We start from the raw sequence: 19,286 nt of genomic DNA, 5'->3' as shown, positions 1-19,286 counted from the left end.
AGTACTAGGGATTGAACACAAGGGCACTCTACCACTGAGCTACATCCCCAACCCTTTAATTTTTTTTTTTTTTTTTTTTTTGAGACAGGGTCTTGCTAACTTGCCCAGGTTGACCACTAGTCATCTTTTAAATGCAAAATTTTGGTAGGGCAGATTACAAATATGTCATATAATTTGGAATTCTGCTAAAGGATGGGATAAAGCTTTTCAGAGCCATACTTCACCTCCCAGGTCAGTGACTCATAAAAATCAATTTAAATGCAACTTTCCAAACTGAACTATATTCCCAAACCAAAAAAAAAAAGAAAATACAGAGAGAATGTTCCCATACATGACACCAACCTCAGACCAGTAGCTAAAACAGTGTGTTGTTTTCTTGCCAATAAAATCACACATTTAGAATGACCTAAACATGTAGAAATCTCCTCACTCTTGATGGTCACGTCCTGGGACACGACTTCCTCTGACCACATTCCTACAACAGAGTCACCTCTCTAACACACCTTCCTGGCAAACACTCCTGGTAACTGTCACTCTCTCTTTCAAATCAACTGCAACATCTCAATCCAGAGAACTCAGAGATGACCCCAAAGTTCAGCTTTCCCAGAGACAGGCGATCACTGCTAAGACCTAACGATGGCTGGTTCTACCGGCAATATCACAGGAACCGTGACATATCAGCCTAATTGGGAGAAGGCCTGGGCTCTCTACACACCCCAGCCCAGCCCTCACTTCTTTGTGGTTGGGTCCACTGTACAGGGCAAAGGCAAACATGTCAGTCTTCGGTGGGAAAAATCTAACCTAGACTCAAATCAGAAGGGTAAACACTGAGAATTATTTGAAAACCCTTCTTAATCAACTTAAGATAGAAAAAAACTTCTACCCTGCCCTCATGCAGTCTTTCATCTGATTAATTCATAAACATTTTACAGGTTTCACTATCCAATCAATAATTTTACTTCCTGCTCACATCATGTGACCACATAATGATGTATGTAACAAATGCTTCCACTGGCTTTTAGAGACCAATTCCTCACAGATGTAGAAAAGCCACTTGTGGTGAGCTGGGGCCACTCACCACTCTTGAGTTCAGTAGATCTGGCTCTGCCCTGACCTCATCATTACAGCCTTAGAATCCATGACTCCTCTAACTAGTTGAGTCCCAGCAAAAGAAAGAATGCTTATGTGTAAGAACTTCTGGTCAAAACTGTTTTACTGGTAATCTCATTTCTGAATGTGCACAAACTAATAAGGAGGACACATTATGTGGGACCATTTTTAAAACGCTGTGAAATCAAAGGCACTTTGTGTGGTATATATGTATGTGTGAAAGAGCCAGAAGATTTGTAAAAGCTGTTTTGGGTAATATTATATGATGGGCAGGAAAAGCAAAGTCGTGACCTGTCACTCTCTATTCTTCATAGGAGAAAATCAAAATAAAAAACAAATTTGAGAGCAGTGCCTATATATGAATTTAAAGAAACAATACAGGAGTAAATCATGATACTCAACACTAAAGCTTTCTGAATTACTACAATAAAATATGCTACATAAATATCTTTTAGCTTCCTTTTTTCCCCATTTAGAATCAGGTCCCCAGCTCAGGCATAGTTTCAAGTACAGATGAACCCAAAGTGAGTTTACATTACGACCTTGTTTAAATAAAAGATTCATGCAATATGGCTAATTAATGATAGTATTAGTTCATCTTCTGGGATGTAGCTCTATAAAAATGGGGAAAATAAGGGCTCTGGAAGATCGCTTCTCATACCACAGAGCCTGTTTCTTGTTTGTGTTCTGCACCTTCTCTTTGAGGTTTTTCTTCAGCACCTTCTGCCTTCTTGTTCACCATCCCCAGCCTGGTTCCTACTTTTCCTCTGACACGCTTCTTGGGTCTCTGGGCCACTTCTCAAGGGAATGATGAAAGGTCCACTCATTCGTGCAAGAGACTCTGGGAACTGCCCAGGAGTCTTTTATGGAAGACCTTTCATGTTTGTAACTTAGTTCTTAGAAAGGAGAAACCTAAGCAAGTAAGAGGGTCCCTAAGTTATCAAAACCTCTTTTAAGTGCCAAGAGCTCATTCTTAAAGCAGACCCATCTTTGAAGACGAGCCACTTAGATTCTGAAGACCCTACTTTCAAAACTGGGGGAACAAGAACAAGAGAGATGCAAGGAAGAGTGTTAACTTCATCCTATTTCCGGAGTGTCCTGCTCCAACTTTCTTCAGTGAAGTTAAAAGATATGGAAGAAAAAAAAAAAAAGCAAACAAGGAAAACGTATACTCACACGCACCCGCATACACACACAAATCCAAAAGCAAAGACTCAGGATAGAAAGAAATAGCAAAGCCTACTAAAGAAACAACAGTGAGATTCTCAAAGCAAAGCAAACCAGAAAGCAAATCTCAAGGTAGGAAACGATGATAAAAGTTGACCTGTTCCTATTAATCATACCCTGTTCTCTTCCATGTGCTATCTGTCCCTTTCCATCTTGAGTGGTTTCACTTATTTTCTGCTCTTCCATCCAGAAGACAGATGGACAGTAACATGCTCTTATTAAGCACTCTCTGTGCTTAGGTCTGCAGGATACTGTGCTTGCCCTGGAGAGAGCTAAGACAGGACACCCTAGCCTCTCTGACCACTGCGCCATGTTTCTCCAGTACACAACCTAAGGGTTCAATGTTCAAGAACCAAGGAATAAAACATTTGAGAAGTTGTTATGCTGGCATCACCTACCTTTTTAACATGGTAACTTGGAGTCAAAAATGATCCCCAAAGATTGTGTGTGTGTGTGTGTGTGTGTGTGTGTGTGTCTCAGTCAACTCCTTTGGGAATAAACACCAACCAATTAATCCACAGGATCCAGCAAAACAACCATTTCCATTTTTCTTAGCCTCCTGCTCCCAACTCTCACCCACAACACATGAGCAAGTTCTATTAAAAATTCATCCTATCTAAGGATACAGTGAATCAGGATCCCTAGCAAGTAGTGCTAGAACATTCTGGTCACGTAGGTTGGATGTAGTCTTGTGCTGGGATATAAAACCCTGGAGCTGAGGAAAGCAGTAGTCTATCTTGGAAGCTATCCAGCCAAGAGAATCTGCACACCAGTAATGATATGGTGCCATTACCACATGAGACTGTGGTTATTGCTATGTAAGATTGCAGAAACGAGAAAGAGATTTGGACCACATGGGAAACTGCTTGGTTGGTACTCTTCTGCACAGAAATGTTTTTGCAAAATATAAAAATTGTATCCTGTTTGAAGACTGGAGAGTATGAGCTGAAATTTTTATTTTTAGAGTGCTTGAGTTCTGCTTATTTTTGATGAGAGATTCAATTACAACAGCAGTAAAATGCAACTGTGAATCCTATTTTGGAAACATGCAATTTCATGGAAGTATACTCCACCCTGTCACAGCTCTGGGTGGAGGGAGGGAAAAGGGAGAGAGAGAGGAAAAAAAAAAAAAAACAATCCTCATGCCAGGAAATTAAGTGTGTGCCAACTTTCCAAAGAGATCCTCTTTGAAAATCTAAGTTCACAAGGAACGCTTTTTAATATTTTTCGTATTCAAAGACCTAGAAATAGTCTATCTCACAATTCAGGCCCAGTGATTACTTTTAGGTTAGGACTCTGCTCTCCCTGTAAGAACTAGTGAACATAACTATGCTTGTTGAAATGAAGAAAACAAAATTCTCATTTCAAATTATTTTCGTTTGTTTTGCTTTTAATCTAAAGATTCATTTGCTGATTAAATGCAGGTTTCTCTGGGTGAAGCATAAAAGGGTTCCTGATAATCAGTGTTACCAAACATTACAACTGGAAGCTGAATGATGCTATGAACTAGCCTCTAGACACTGCATCTATCTGGAATGTTCTTACCCCAACATAAGAAAATAAGAGACTTTTCCAAGTTCCTTCCTCCTCTAAAAATTTGAAAAGAAAAATTTAAATTCCATATTGGGTCAAATTAATAGAGCATTCAGTATTCTATCAGAAATATCAAAGAACTCTTTCAAAGTCACACCCTACAGCGTTATTGTCAACATTTGGAGATGCATCACTAAGATCTCTAATCTCTCCTTTTACATGTACAAAGAATTAATCTCACCACTGATACAACTGTGTTCTACTTGCAGGTCTGTTCATTCTTCTCAGATTGAGAAATCCTTGGTGGTATTCTGCAAAGTAGAGACTGCACTACCACAGAACCACAAATAAGACACTAGGGACTCAGAGGCTGAGTATGTGATGCTTTGAAAATATGTTTCCCACCCTTCCCACAAGCGAAAGCTTCATTCCAAGTCCAGATCAGCAGAATTGCCCCCAGCAGGAAAGAGCCATGTAAATAGCAAAGCTTTAGGATCTGATTTTGGTCCTACTTCCACCCAAGGATGCAACATGGCAGAGATAGGAGGGGCAGTAGACTTCTAGCACTGCTCCAAACATTTGCTGGGAGGATCTTCCTCAACAGGGTCATCCATGCTGACCCGACCCTGTTTCCCTTATGAACTGTTCTGGGGCCAATGAATGGGGAATAAAAGTGCTGTGACCCCCAGCAGAAGCCCTCAGAACCAGTGCCTGGGTCATCTCTGTTTCCCTTTGTTCTGAGACCTGCAGTGTCCAGCAAGGACTGCAGCTGGGTTAGCCTGTGCCCTGGGCAAAGACACCAGAGACCAAAACTTGAGCCCAGATGGACAAGTGAGATGCACGAGAAATACCAATAAATCTTTGTTTGTGAAAGCCACAGAAATATGGGGCCATATATACTGCAGGATGGCTGAGCCAAAGCTATCGAACAAAGGAAAGATGTTTATAAAACCCAAGGCCAGGCCTTTCATGTCTAGAAGAAGAAACCATCTTGAAAGTGAATGACTTGCTTAAGGTAACACTGCTTCCTAAAGGCAAGGCCATATCAGACCACAGCCGGGCCAACCACAGAGGCAAGGAGGGAGGAACCCGATCCCCCAGGCACTCTGGGCAAAACCTCGATTCCACTGAAGTCTAAAAATAAAAATGAAAATAAAAAACACTACCACCTGTGATGTTTACCTATGCTTCTGAGGAAGGGCTCTGATAATCAAGCTCTCCCCTCCGCTCAATTAGACTGTCTGGGCCACAGCACACCAGGCAACTACTGAAATGAGAAGCTTTTCTATAAAATCCTATTACAGGGTGTGTTTCCAACAGTGGCCCACGGACTCTTCAGATCTGAGTTTTCTCCTGGTAGTAGCCTCTGGATATTTCACTTTCCTCCTTCATAAAGAGAAGGAAGCTTAAGAACCCCTGAGCATGCAATCTACCCACTTGCTCATGACCTTGTAAGAAGCACTGAGGGATACAAGTAAAATCTAAAAGCAGGGTCTTGGTTTATAGGCGACTACCAAGCATGAGGGGCTATGTTCAGCAGCAGGTGGGAAATGAGCCCTTAACAATAGGTATTCCTAATACAGATTAGTTTTGAAAACTAAAATGCAGTTCATCATCGGGATCCCACATGTCCTTCCTGATGCTTGCTGTGAGTAGCCTCCACCTCTAGGATCATCACAAGAGCAATCCAGATTCATTTCTGTTACTACCCTAATAACACCTGATAAAACTATATGAACAGCATTTGTGTCCCATGTGTCACTCCTTCTCTTTGTTCTTCCACAGTTAAAAACAGATGAGTGAAGCTGGTTGTTGTGTAATCCCAGTCACTCGGGAGGCGGAGGCAGGAGGATCGCAAATTCAAGGCCAGATTCAGCAGATGAGCAAGGCCCTCAGCAACTAAGTGAGACCCTGTCTCAAAACGTTGTGCCTATTAACCTGTAGCATCTCTAGTATCATCACTTGGCTCCTGTCTGCCCTTCCCTCCTCTACAGCTCAAATGCAATCAAACCAACTTCTCTCTTTGCATCCTCAGGGTCAGTAGGGATATGGGACATCATAGAGGCAGGACTACCCTTCCATTCCTGTCTTTGAAGTCTTTCCTGGAAACTAGTGGGGTTGGAGGACCAGAAGGGGAAAGATTATTTTATCATTATTATTAAGAGCAATTTCCTTTACAGCTAGCCATATCAGAAAATTATTGCTAAACTGTACTAGAACCCAGTTCTCCCAGGACAGCACAGAATGTAGCAAAGAGCTGGCTCTTCTTTTTATTTTTTTTCCTGGTTGATGTTATGCTGTGTAAATAAGAAACAAATGTAAAAGTTTCTCTACTATAAAAGACAAAAAAGAGGAGACAGAGGACAAGTTGTCCTAGAATTCTGGGATATAGAAGAGCAAAGAACAATTTTAAATCTCAGATTGACGGGGATACCAACAGGGAGAGAAGGGGCACATTCCATCCATTCCAAAGGGTGTTCACAGCTGTAAATCCAGATAATGGACAGGGTGGCCCACACTGCGGCGCTCTGTCTGCCAGGACCAGATAAACAGTATGTACACAGGCATGCAACCAGATAAACCTGAATGCCTCCCTCCCTCTGTCCCTCAATCCTCAAAACCCTTGGGAAGAATTTCAGTTTATGACTTCTGAAATATAATAATGGGTCTGGTAGCTGATCTATGCACTATCTAAAAAGCTGTTACATTTAATGAATGTCCCAGCCGACAGTCAATTAAAACTGCACCAACAGATTACAAAAGCAACACTCTTGCCAGTATGCAAAATGGAAATAACTCACAAGGAAAAAAGAAAAAAAAAAAAAGTAAAGAAAAAAAAAACAGAAGGAAAAAGCAAAACTAAAACTGATGAAGATAACCTTAAAAGGAAACGTTTTTCTTGTATCCTTTTTCACGTCACAAGATCATACACGTGCATGTGTGAAAACAGAAACACACGCATACACTCCAACACATACAGACGAGGTTTCCTTGGCAAAAGGTCAGTTCCGGAAGTTTTCGGCATTCACTGATCAATAAATACCTTCTTTTGCCAGAGACTCCTTGAGTTTCAATGAGTCAAAGGATTGCAATTCTTTCCTAAAAAGGACAATGTTTGTTTAAATGCACACAAACACACACGGACCTTAAGTACTAGTGAAAGAAGGCCAATGATAGCAAGGTGTTGCAAAAGAGAAAGGCATGTCACAACCTGATCCCTGCTTTTTGCTCTTGAACTCTTGCATTAATTATAACAAATTACAGGGAATCCAAGTTCTGTTTATAAGTACAATAAATTCCCTAATAATAGCCTATAATTTAATCAGGGGTTCTGTTTAAAAAAAGAAGACTCATTTTCTGTAATACATCACAAAGAGAGAGAGGGAATGCCCTGACATCACCTCTCTCTGTCCCCCTCCTAGGCTATTGGCTACAGATTCCTTGTCAACAATCCTACCTATAGGACGTGAAAGAGCCAGACGGGGCTCGCTGCTGTGGTCTGTGATGCTCTGACCTAGGAAAACATGACAGCAAAAGTAAAAATATTTATTCTTTAAAAAAAAAAATAGTGGGCTAAAGTGTTTGAGGTCAAAATAAAATCTGAGTCTGTTCTGATCCATCTTAAAATCTCCAATGACTTGGAAAACAATTTTGCAGTTCCTCAAAAAGTTAAATATAGAATTAGCACATGACCCAGTAATTACACTCCTAGGTATATACTCAAGAAAAATGAGAACACATGTTCACACAAAAACTTATACGTGAATAGCAATACTATCCACAATAGCCCAAAGAGAAAACACCCCAAATGTCTACCAACTGGCAAATGGAGAAAGAAAATATGGTCTGTTCATACAATGGAATATAATTTAGCCATACAAAGGAACGGAGCTTCAGCATGGAGGAAGCTTCAAAGTAATGCTAAGCTGAAGATGCCAGACACAAAAAGCCACATTTTGCATGATTCCATTTATACGAAATGTCCAGAATAGATAAACCCACCAGAGACACAAAAGTACAAAAGTAGATTTGTGGTTGCCAGAGGCTGGAGGGTGGGTGGGAACAAGGAATGACTGCTGATATTCTGAAGTTAGATTATAAAGATGGTTGCACAACTTTGTGAATACACTATAAACCGCTGAGTTGTATACTTTTAAATGGTTAAAATGGTGAATCTAATGTGAATTTTATCTCAAATAGATGAAAACACTTAGTGATCTTTGTAAGGAAAAAGTCCAAACTCCTGACATAGCACACCAGGCTCTTTAGGATCTGCTCAAAGCCTTCTTTCCATCTTCATGGCTCCCTATGCATCCGACACCAGAGCTGTGATATATTTACTGTATTTCCCAACTGTCGCCATGTTCTCTCCTGCCTCCTTGCCATTTCCCCTGTCTGAAGGCCTTTACTCAACTTGCATTTGCATAATCACCCAACCTTCCATGTTCTTCAATCAACAGGCCCCTTGAGGCCTCCATGTCCTTCCTTCACCAGGCCTGTCCTGCACTGCCACTGGCACCTCCCTCCGCTCCACCATGACCTCCCCATGAACCACTTAACAGAGTGCCTGGATGGTCAATAAATGTTTCTGAGTAAATGAAATACTGACAGAGAGACAAAATAGGAGGAGGGGGAAAGAGAAATGAGTCACTTCCTAGTAAGGGTATATGTTATTTCTATCATATGACAGAGGCACCTAAAGGCTTCAGAAACGTAACCCATCACACACCCAGTAGGAAGCCTCAAAGAACTCCTTTGTAAAGGACAAAAGTACTCCCTTAGTGTGGACTATTTGTATACTTGTAAATAAGTTAAACGGCTCCCTGAGCTACTGTACAACAAAGGAGAAACTCAGAGATAAATCTCAGTCAGGAACCAACAGCATCAAAGAAACCCTCGTGGTGGGCAAAAGAACCAGAAATCAAGGTGCAAGAAGGCTCCATGCTGATTAGCCAGCAGAACCACTCCTCTAAATTGCAGCTGTAAAATGTGGAGTCTTCTCCCTCTTACACTAGTAATAAATATGCCTTGACTCATCCAGCTCAAAATACGCACCTGCCTGCCCTGAAAATCATGTGTTCATATACCCACCACTCCACTGTGGGAAAAGGGAGCTTAAATTACATCTGGAAGCAGGTGAGTCAACTGCCCAGAGATCTGTCTTTCTGGTAAAGAGCCAGGTTCGTGGCTAAGAAGCCTGCATAAGAGCCTGAGCATTGGTGAGCTAGCAGTTGGAGGAGCAGCATTAGTAAAATGCAGGTCTGAAGAAGAAAAGATATCAAAACTGACAAAAGGAGGCTGAGAGGATTGTCTCTGGAAACAGGCCTGAGCTCTACCTTAGCATGCCTAATTAAAGGTAGCACCTATCTTTTCACACATGAGCAACTGCCAAAAGAGGTCAGTTCTCTGTAGATGAAGTAATGTCCCAGAAATGAGTAGGAAATTCTGGCTATGGGCTTCATAAATATTTGATGGATGAATGAGGCAATGGAAGTAATTAATTAATTATAGATCCCTAGAGACTATGATAAAAATAGGGGGGGAAAAAAAGAAATCCAGCTCCAGATTAAGTCATTATGGCTAGACTCATGACCAATGACCTTGAAACTTAGTAGATGGGAGGAAACAAGAAGACTGCTGAGTGCCAGGTTTCTAACTCCTTCTATCCTTCGTCCTGCCATCTGAGCAGAATAAGCGCAAGGACGGGCCTCCTCAGCACTTGTCAATGGAAGGTGCTCCTCCACAAACTCTCACACAGACCTGCAGGACTCAAGCAAGGTAAGGTTCTGCATTAGCCAAAAGGCAAGTGACAAGCCAGACGGAGGGAGCACCTGCAAGCTGTGGGGACCTCGACCTGGCTAAGTGTTGGGAGGGAATGATGTCACTGTGATTTTTTTTTTCTGTTCACAGTGAAGCAAGGAGAGTCCTTCCTACCTTGAGTCAATCATGTCTTTGGCTCTTGACACCTGAGGACTCTATGGGAGCAATACCAGCAATACCTTCTCCATCCCCTCATTGCAACCTTGACCTCACCCAAGCTTTGGCCCTAACTAAGAGCTAGACAAGCCCAACTTAAATTCTGGGTGGTACTTATATTTATTGACCAATCTTGAATTTGAAAGATTTCTAATTGCCAGGTGCTTAAATGCTGCTGGAGCCCACACAAGCCACGCTCTTAATCATCTGATACACACTTTCTCATTCACAGCTGAAATACATCTGAACACCCTAAGAGTGACCCTATGCTTTAAAAGTGAAAATATCAGCAGGTCAAAAACAATGTGATGTTTATCAGAAATGGCAAAATAGTTATTACTTCTGCTTGCAAGTCCAAAATATAGGAGACACTTCTGAGATCCTGCCTTAATTTCCATAGCATGGACTACTGGTGAAACAAATATCCACCTCACCTTCCTGGCTAGTGTGATCCATGTGCAACCTCTTCCCCAAAATAGCACTTGAATGTGTTAGCTTTTCTGTTGTGGTGGTTAAAAAACTTGACAAGCACAAGTTAGAGGAAGGAAGAATTATTTTGTCTCATGGCTTCACAGGTTTGGTACATGGTCAGCTGGCTCTAAGGCAGAAACATCATGGCAGAAGTTAATGGCAAAGGAAAGCTTCTCAGCTCATGGCAGCTGGAAAGCAGAGAAAGAGAAAACAGAGGGGGCTAGGAACAAGATAAACCCTTCCAGCGCACACACTCAGTGACCAACTTCCCCCAACTAGGTCCTACCTTTCAGAAGTCCATTCAGCTATCTATGAACTAAAACATCAAATGGATTCATCTACTGTTCAAATGGATTAATTCACTGATGAGGTCAGAGTCCTCATGATCCAATCATTGCCTAAAAGCCCCACCTTTGAACCTTACTGCACTGAGGGCCATGCTTTCAACACATGAGCTTTGAGGGGTACAGACATTCCAGATCCAAACCATAACATTCCACATCACAGGTTTTATACATTTCTCATAGCAATTCATCTTTATTTTGCCCCATCAGTACCTTAAAATCAGGGCCTATTTCCCTTTGTTTTATAATTCACAGTAGATGATCTTGTAGCTGTGCAAAAAGCATTCTGGTCATTTGCTAACTTGAGGAAATCCAGGGGGCTAAAAAAGGGAAAAAATGCTTTTTTTTTGGAAGTTAGCCACCTAAACAATTGACATAAAACAATACCAGACTCAGCAGCAAAACAAAAAAGCAAAATCACCCAAACTTCAGGCGTTACATAACAGAAAGCCTTTCTCCAGGCACCAAATTGGAATAATTCATTCTGCCCTCTGTTAGCAAGGCACTTTAATTGTTCAGGCCGTTTAATTATGCATATCTATTTTTGCCTCCTTGGGAATTATTTAGATTTTCTTTATTCATCTTCATATTTCGACTCAAAATCTAGTACACAGTGGGCCTCCACTGTACATTTACACTACGGCAAGACGTCAATACAGCCACATATGATGCGGCCTTACTGGAGTCAACTGCAAGTGGGTGAAAGAAACGTCACCATGTTTCTTGAGCACACTGGAAAAAAATAATAAAAACACATTCTAGGTACAGCAAAAGCTTTGAAAGACTTGAATTTTCCACAATTGGAATTAAAGTTCATTTCCGTAGATATGAAGACACTAGAGCAGTTCAAGCAGTTATTAACTATGACAGTGCTTCACATTGTAGAGTGGGCTTCCAAGTGTTTTCATGGGCATCATTTCATGTCATACTCACAACAACCCTCTAGGACAAACACTGTAATTCCCACTTCACAAGAGAAACTGTAGGTTCCAAGAGCCAAGGAAACCTGCCACGTCTTCCAATGTTACAGCCAAGTGCGCTTTTGTTATGACATTGCGCTTGTTTAGTAAACTGAAACAGTCAGGCATTTCTATAGTCAGAAGCGTCAATCTTGAGAGTAAAATGGGAAGGAAGGAGAGAAACCTATAATTCCAGCAACTCAGGAAGCTGAGGCAGGAGGATTGCAAGTTCAAAGCCAGCCTCAGACAACTTAGTGAGGCCCTAAGAAACTTAGACAATGTCTCACAGCAAAAAATAGAAAGGACCAGGGATATGGCTCAGTGGTTAAGTTCAATCCCTGGTACCTAATAATAATGATGACGGTGGTAACAACAATGATTTCAGATATCATTTCTCCTTTTAGAGTTTTAGTTTTTTAACTGTCTCAGTCTCCAACCATAAAATATTTTATAACCCTTGACACATTGGAAACCTTATGGTAGGAACTAAAATTTCCTGGGGGGGGGGTGGATGACCTAAAGTGACACAGGACTACATATAAGTGGAAGACCTTTGTTTAGAACATTGGGACAGGGATGGTAGAAAATCAGAGTATTATAATTCCCAAATCAGAGAAAAATCCTTATCTCTTTCATTCCATGTGACTTCTAAAAACACACTCCTCCTCTTTATCCTAGGTTTGAAATGCTAAAACTATCTTCTTAAAACAGAGAATGAGAAAACATTATCTCCTTAAGAAGGAAGTACCTGGGCATGAAACTTGGAGAGGATGCTGGTTTGGGACAGTCAGTATCCCTGGGCATATGGCCACATTCAAATAAAAGGATTCCTACAGAAAAATATCAAGTAGGAATCAAATTCTCCCTTGAACAACAACCTCAGAAGTTTCTTCTAAACATTTATGACTTTAGAAAATATATGAGCCCCCTATATTTTGTTAATGGATTCACATAAACCAACAAAGTGAAATCATTTTAAAAACCATCAAATTCTATTACTATAATAACCCAGTGTTTGGCAAAAATCACTGCAAAGGCCAAATCAAGGGCACTTCCCATTGATCTCCTTTATAATAAAACTGTCATCCTTTAAAAACAACAAAATCAAACTAAAGGTAGTTACACTAAAAATGATCTTTGAGGCAGAACTTGATTAAAAGACACGCTCTAAAAAGATGGGGGGAGGGGACAAGTTGATGTAATTAACAGTTACTAATCTATACATTTTTTCATTTAAATTGTATTATTTTTATGAAGACTGCGTCCTGTACACATTCCACGCAGAACTAAACCCCAAGCACGTCTCCACTTTCTCATGCTAGTGAATTCTATATATCTTCATCAACTAAGGTGCATGGGTGTGCTTGGAGACTAGCTGGCTCCCTCATAAAGTCAGGACCACAGATTTCAGATAAGACCAAAGGAGACTTTTTTTCAGAAGCTTAGGCAAATAAAAACAAACATATTAACAGATTCTTTTATACTTTTTCCTCTATTCACATGCTATATAAACATTTTCTATATGTTTATCATCTCTCTGGAGGAGAACTATGATAATTACATGAAAATAAAACATTTGAGGGGAAATACATAACATTATTTTGCCATCTTTTTTGGAAAATACAACTTGGTACCTAACTTTATTTACTTTTATTTTTTATTATTTTGGTACCAGGGATTGAACCCTGAGGCACTCAACCACTGAGCCGTATCCCCAGCCCCTTTTAAAAACACTTTTTTTTTTTTTTTAATTTTAAGGCAACATCTTTCTTAGTTTCTTAGGGCATTGCTAAGTTGCTGAGGCTGGCCTCAAACTTGCAATCCTCCTGCCTCAACCTCCTGGGCTGCTGGGATTATAGGTGTGTGTCCATACCAAGCCTAACTTGAATAACTGAGATAACTAGGGCACCATATGCTTTTATAATTCCCAGCCAAAATTTAATAAAAATGATGAGGCATTTATAAATTACTGAGATATTTTAAAAATGTGACCTAAAGGAAGGCAGGCATTTCTTCTACTTCTGTACCACAAGTAACCAGAAAATTCCTAGCATACAAAGATGCTCATCAAATACCTACTGAATGTATGCATGAATGTAAAATTCAACTGATTGGTACCATGTCCAAAATGGGTTGCTCAAGCTAACTAAAATATTAATTGTGTAAAACTGTATGTTACACTAATTATTTCATGCTAAGTATAAATATGCTACACTTAATAAAAACACTTTTTAATAATTAGTAAAGGTAGACACTTCTTTTCTTTTCCAAAACATGGGGTTTTATAAGAAGAAGAAAATGTGAAACAGGTTTCCTTATAATAAAAATACTGGAAACTCTAGCATTAGAATATATTCTTCATTAATGACCTCACCAAATTAAAAATCTAAACAAGAAATTGCATAACTGTAATTTCAAGATATAGAAAGAGGTTTCATACTAGGAACATGTGACCCAATAATAACCAGAAAACCTTGAACTTTAAAACAATCTTTCTTCCAAGAAATCAAAATTTAATGTAATAAGATTTGAGGATTTCTCTAAGATAGAAATATTGTTAATCTTACTATGGTAAAGGAGATGTTATTTAGCAAACTTGGAAATGACAGAGAAGCCCAAGATTCCACAGTAAGTTTCCAGGGGCACCAACAGTCACATTCAACTGCTAGCCTCAACCTTGCTCTGTTTCAACATAATTCAGCAAGTGGGAATAGGGCACAGTTGGCACATGCCTATAATCCCAGAGGCTTAGGAGGCTGAGGCAAGAGGATTGCAAGTTCAAAGCCAGCTTCAGCAACTTTAGCAAGACCCTGTCTCAAAATAAAAAATAAAAAAGGTTGGGGATGTACCTGTGTTTAAGCGCCCCTGGGGTCAATCCCTGGTACTAAAAAAAAAAAAAAATTCCAGCAAATGGGTATACTTGTGTTGTTGGAAGGGAAGACTAGTCATCCCTATTTCTATTTTATAGACACAGAAACTGGCTCACAAAATAGAAACACAAGGCTCTATCCGCTACAATTTAACTGCTTTGAGCCGCAGTCTAGATATCCTTGAAGACCTCACACTGCAATACTTCCTCTCTTCTTCTGTTTTCCTCTGCTAGGAATGCTCTCCCTCTACGCCTTCAGCCTCCATCCATCAGTGAAACTCTGCTACTGATGGGAGCTGACTTACCTTAAGGTACTTTGGAAACAAACCAGGCTTAAAGCTCCTGGCCAAACTTGTTTTCCTGTCCAAGAGGAAACTTCATTCACTTAGCAATGTCTTCTTCAAAGACTCACTTTCAACTTTTTAACTGATATCTCTGGTGATGGTTTTTCAGGATTTCGAGAAGTGAGCTCTCTACATTTGATGTTGTTTGGAAGTGAAAAAAAGGCCACAGGTTCAGGAGTAGAGGTCCCCTTGATACCCTTCAAGAGGCCCATGCAAGCGAAATCAATGATGGACATAATTTTTCAAGGATTTGGGAATGAACGGATAACCAAGAACAATAGAAACAACAGCTAAATAAACAAAGTAAACAACAACAAAAAAAAAACCCACCAGACATCCAAAGGTAAGAGAAACATTAAAGAGCAATTAAAAAGCAAAAGGCATGGATGGGCATGAATGTAGCTCAGTGGTGGGGTGCTCACCTCACAAGTGGGGAGTCGTGGGTTCAATCCCTAACATCTCAAAGAAAATAAAAAGAAAAAAAGTAAAATGAATATTGTGTTGTTCTGTTTTGTTTTATGCTTTTTTGCTGGGGATTGAATCCAGGCACTCATGCTTGCTAAGATTGGTCTACCCCTGAGCTACACCTCCTAAACCCGTTCATTTTTAATACAGAAAAAATAAAGTGTGGCTGGAAACAGAAACAGATATTAAAAATACTTGAAAATCAAGGAAAGACTGAACTCATTGTAGATGAAGCTGGAGTCATCCAACACAGGGCAGAAAACAGTCTTCCTGGCTGGGGAAACAGGGAAGGGGGGTGACCGGGGATGCCACTCCAGAAGCAGCTGCCTGGGCTTCTTTTTTTTGTGGGCTCTGATTGATAATCATGCAATTGTTCAGGTCTTTTTTTTTTTTAAAGGACAGATCTCATCTCATTACTTCTACTATTCCTCATCACTACCAAATTCTGTTTCTTAAATGAAAACTGTTATACTAAAATCTGCACAATGCCCGGGTGAGCCTCCTTCGTAATATCACACAAACATTATTCTAAATAGTTAAAAATGTGTTCCATTCCCCATGATCAAAACCTGAACTGATTCCTAAGGGTAAAGAGAGGTAAAATAGTTGTGTGTGCGTGCGTGCGTGTGTATAAAATGAAAGTATCACAGAGCAATACATAGGAATATCTAGCCAGGCACAGTGTGCATGCTTGTGACCTCAGTGACTCAGGAGGCCGATGCAGGAGGATTGCAAGTTCAAGAACTGCTTCAATGACTTAGAGAGAACCTGTCTCAAGATTAAAATAAATAAATAAAGAGAGCAGGGGGTATAACTCAGGGGTATGGCACCCCGAGGCCCAATTCCTAGTACCAAACAAACAAACAAAAAAGATTATCTGTAGTTCATTTCTTCTATAGATGTTCATAACTCTAAATGGGTTTTCTAATTATATCTAGTTTTAATTATACAATGTCTTCAATTAGCAAATAATGATATTAAATCAGAAAGGAGAAATGTGTACGTTAGAGCATAGTAATTAAATAATTCACGACGCCCTTTTGAAATACAGCTTTCCTTTTTCTAGTATTTTTCAACTGCTTGCAGATAAATATTTTTGCCTGTAGATAAGTCTTTGTTGTTGTTGTTTTTACATTAGAGTGAATTTTTTTGTGAAAAATTGCCAGAATACTAGCTCTCAGGACAATGCTTTCAGTACTGCTAGAGAAAGTCTGCACATCATAAAAACACAGGTATGTGTGATCATGAAAAGAAACTTTAATGTTTTCACAACTTTGGTTGAAATGATTTTAATATCTCTAAATTTACCTATTATTTACTCTTACACTGATTGACATACAGAAACAACAACAAAATCAGAAAAAGGCAAGAAAATTACTAAAACCAATTTAGGGAACATACTATACACTATATTATGCATAATGTATTATGCATTATAGAAACTGAAATCAAAGGCTAAAAAGAGTTTGAAAGACAGGAAGCACAAAGTGACCCAAAGTCCAAATCTTGGGTTCTTCATCCTGCTCATTCTGGAACCCCCCAGGAATTATTTAGCAGAATTATTTATTTAGCACAATTCTTCTACTAAATCAAAAGCACACCAACTCTTCTTTAAATTTCTCAGTCTAAACCAGACATCTCCTCTGCCTTGCAATTTCCTCTCCAAAATTTGCCCTGAGAGTCTCTAACATCACCCTACTAACAATAAGTCATCAGTTATAGCTGAAACTGACAAAAGAAAGAATTGCCTATTGCATTACTTAAAGAAAGATTTTAATTCAGGATGCCAGGAGTAGGTTTCAAGAACTGACATTTTATAAAACATTGCAGAGGGCTCTGAAGTGGGCAGTCTGAAGATGACACTTAAAGCACCACTAGGCTCCACTTTTTCAGGGGTTTTGTGGGTTTGTTGTTGTTGTTGCTTTTTGTGATGGTGGTGGTGATGGGGGGGTACTTGGGATAGAAGTCACAGGGGTTAAACCACTGAGCCACATCCCCAGCCCTTTTTTATATTTTATTTAGAGACAAGGTCTCACTAAGTTGTTGAGGCTGGCTTTGAACTTGCAGCCCTACTGCCTCAGCCTCCGGAGCTGTTGGGATTATGGGCATTCGCCACCATGCCCGACTCCGTTTTGTTTTTTAATAATCATCACTTGCCAAGAGTCCATCATCTCCTTAAATAATCTTTCATTAGAATCACTTTATCTTTTCAGATGACACCTTCTTCAAGTTACAAGTGCTTCAAGATTAGCATCAGATCATCCTGGCCTATCCCCGCTGGCTTCACTGTCCTGAACAGTTAGCTGCCTGACCATCTGGGAACTCCCCCGCTGCACCCACCTTATCCTGTTTCCTCACACATACCTGATGACCTCAGTGTGTCCATGTTCTGCACAGGATGCAAGACCAGCTGGACACTCTGCAGTGAATCTGCTCCTTCCTATGGGACAGGGCTGAGGATAGGGAACCTCCTTAGGAAATCTATGTTTATGATAAAATAAAATTTTCCCTTGAATTAGTTTTCTCAACTTCACCTCTGCTCTGGGCAGTACCTAAGAATATAAGGGTCAGATCTGAACGCATCTTCAATTATATCAAAACTTTTGTCTTTGGGGGGCTAATTTTGTTTTTTTGGAATTCCTACCAAATTTGTTCTTAATTGAGTAGTTTCTATTAAAACAGGTTGTGGAGTGATATGAGGTTTGCTCATCATTACTCATGCACTAAGCTCTCTGGTAGTATTATAACATTTCAAGGTGACTAGACTGAACTACATTTCCTAGCATGTTCTCTCTTTCCCATAGTTTTCTGGTTGATGTGGGCCGGAGACAATCTTCTGCCAATTGTTAGATACTAGTTAAATATTCCTTGTCTGAAATGCTTTCCAGATTTCAGAGTTTTTCAGATTTTGGAATATTTTCATGGAGTTTACCCAGTCAAGCCTCCCTAATATGAAAATCCAAATCTGAAATGCTCTAAAACATTTTAGATTTCAGTGCATTTTAGGTTTCAGATATTTGGATTTTCAGATTAAGGATGCTCAACATGGGCTGGGGTTGTGCTCAGCGGTAGAGCACTCGCCTAGCACGTGAGGCCCTGGGTTCGATCCGCAGCACCACATATAAATAAATAAAATAAAGGTATAGTGTCCAACTACAACTAAAAAATAAATATTAAAATAAAGGATGCTCCACATGTACCTGAGGGATGCATCAGCTACTCACCACCTTCCAGTGTATCAAATTATGTGTTTTCTGAAGACTATATGCCAAACACAGTGACAGGCACTCCCTAAATTAATCCCTTCAATAGTTGTGCTAGCACCATGTCTGACTAATTATACAGAAAGAGACTGAATTTGGCAGAGTACATGGACCTTTAACATGAAATAAATACCTGAGAAGTCTTCTGGTTTCTACTTATGTTCATTCTACTATAGCAGTTTTAATTTTATACTACATTCTATTTCTACCTATTATTTTCCTTGAATATTAAACCAAAACATTAGTTGTTGTTGTTTGGGGGAGGGTACCAGGGATTGAGCTCAGGGGCACTCAACCTCTGAGCCACATCCCCAGCCCTATTTTGTATTTTATTTAGAGACTGGATCTCACTGAGTTGCTTAGTACCTCGCTGTTGCTGAGGCTGGCTTTGAACTCGCAATCCTCCTGCCTCAACCTCCCGAGCCACTGGGATTACAGGCGTGCGTCACCACACCTGGCAAAATGTTAGTTATTTTGATGATTTCAGCAATCAATCAAAAATACAGAACAGAATTCCAGCAGATACGAAACTTCAACTTTTCCATTAGATCCTCCTCATCAGTCTGCCTCTTTCCACAGTGGGAATTTATTTCAGGGATCTCGATTAATGACACTGTCAAGTTTTCCTTAGAGCTATTGCTTTGTCACTTTGTCATCATCCTCAATGTCTTTAAAAAAAATTTTTTTTCTTTTTTCAAAATATTTGTGCCAGTCAAAAACATTTG

At 39.9% G+C, this 19,286-nt stretch overlaps 1 protein-coding gene across 5 annotated transcripts in view; it reads right to left on the bottom strand.

The window, feature by feature from the left end:
• The window catches only part of Ptpn14 (protein tyrosine phosphatase non-receptor type 14), a 175,275-nt gene that overhangs the window by 59,858 nt on the left and 96,131 nt on the right, over positions 1 to 19,286 (bottom strand). The window lies entirely within an intron of this gene.

This window comes from Marmota marmota, unplaced genomic scaffold (genome assembly GCF_001458135.2).
Source record: "Marmota marmota marmota unplaced genomic scaffold, marMar, whole genome shotgun sequence".
NCBI lineage: Eukaryota > Metazoa > Chordata > Mammalia > Rodentia > Sciuridae > Marmota > Marmota marmota.
This window is presented reverse-complemented; position numbering and strand designations above follow the sequence as displayed.